The sequence below is a fragment of the Elephantulus edwardii genome, unplaced genomic scaffold, assembly GCF_000299155.1.
Source record: "Elephantulus edwardii isolate Elephantulus edwardi_28Jun2011 unplaced genomic scaffold, EleEdw1.0 scaffold00349, whole genome shotgun sequence".
Taxonomy (NCBI): domain Eukaryota; kingdom Metazoa; phylum Chordata; class Mammalia; order Macroscelidea; family Macroscelididae; genus Elephantulus; species Elephantulus edwardii.
The window spans coordinates 486,169-487,999 of NW_006400099.1; positions in this window are offsets into that span (position 1 = coordinate 486,169).

Here is a 1,831-nt window from a genome sequence, read left to right on the forward strand (position 1 = left end):
TCAATCTCTTCGCCATCCATCCTGAGCTATCAGTTGGTCCAGTGGTGAGAATCTTTGTCTTCTTGACATTGAGCCTCAGTCCATACTGAAGGCTGAAGTCCTTGACCCTCTGCAGCAAGTGCATGAGGTTCTCCTCAGTTTCAGCAAGCAGGGTTCTATCATCTGCATAACGCAGATTGTTAATAGATTTTCCACCAATCCTGACACCACAATTCTCCTCATAGAGCCCAGCCTCCCAGGTAATCTACTCTGCCTACAGGTTGAAAAGGTATGGAGACAGGACACATCCCTGGCGTAGACCCTTCCCAATTTTGAACCATGCAGTGTTACCACGACAGTGTTCCAGGCTCCCAGTTCTGCCCAGCGGCGGCATGCTCTCTATCTCACTCAGCTCCTCCCGACCAATTTTGGCTCTGCCTTGGGCTTTGTACCTGTAGGTGTGTCAGAAGCTTTAGCCCCGAGTCGCTTCTCTATTGTCTGGGCCCACTTCTGCCCACCCGTGACTTCCAGGCTCCTGGTTCTGCCCTGCTGCGGCGTGCTCTCTGTCTCCCCACAGCACCTCCCAATCAATTTTAGCTCCATCTTACCGCCACCATTACCACCCCCCCCCCAATAAGTGGGCATACTGTTATTTGAAGTAGGTGTCACTACCGTCCCTCTTTATAAATGGAGAAGGGGACCTGAGAGTGGTGAACAGACCCCCCCGCCCAGGTCTAAACAGGTCTTGGCAGATGCAGTCAACAGATCAAGAGATGCGTTGCATTGAGGATATCTGCCATCTTGGACATGCTGCCACTATTAAGTGTGGTCACGTGACTCTCATCAATCCATTGTATTGGTGATCTTCCTCTCTGGCCTGCCCAAGGAAACCCCAACCTGCTTCCACATCTCCCACCACCGCCATCTTGCCTCCAAGAATTCTCCCCAGAACAAGTCCACTCTCCTGCATTGTGGCGGCTCCGCTGCACCAGCCTGGGGTGGGGGGCGGTGCCTATCGTCCATCCCAGGTGATGGAATCCCTGGGGTCCGGTAGTGGGAGCCTCATGGAGTTCCCAGCAGGGGGCTGGGAGCCGTAAGACTCACCCATTCCTCCCTGGGAATCCTTGATCTCCTGATGTTGAGCCTCAATCCATACTGAAGACCAGTCATCAACTATTCAATTATCAATAAACAGAGGTCTGTAGAAGGCCATGGTGGCCCTCCTCCATTTGGTCCGCTGCTCCTGCCACTGCCGCCATCTTGGAATCCCCAGGGCTATAATTTTTAAGAAGCATATGGTTGGATATTTTTTCCCTGAAATGGCTAGTCGTGTTAGCTGTCCAGCTCTTTTACCACTAGAGTTACTCTCTTTCTCACACACTGTTTTTTATCTTATGTGGAAATCTCCAGGTAAGGTATTTGCAATGAATACATCATTGATTGTGCAGAATTCTACCCTTTCATCCCTAGGCTCATTTCTATCGCCAACTCCATGTTTTCCAACAACTCATTTTTCTTCCTGGTTCCCAACTTTTGTATTCCAGTCACTCATTATTATTAATGCATCTTGGTTGCATGTTCAATCGATTTCTGACTGTAAAAGTTAGTAGTAGAAATAATCTAGTTCCTCTTCTTTGGCTCTGGTAGTTGATGCATAAGTTTGCGTGATAGTGGTATTATCAGGTCTTCCACTTGTGTGTGGATATTATCCTGTCACTTATGACATTGTATTTCGAGATGGATCTAGAAATAGCCTGTTGCTGTTGTTGTTGTTATGTGCCGTCGAGTCGTTTGCGACTCATAGCGACCCTATGCACAACAGCCCTAAACCCTGCTCTATCCTGCGCCAACC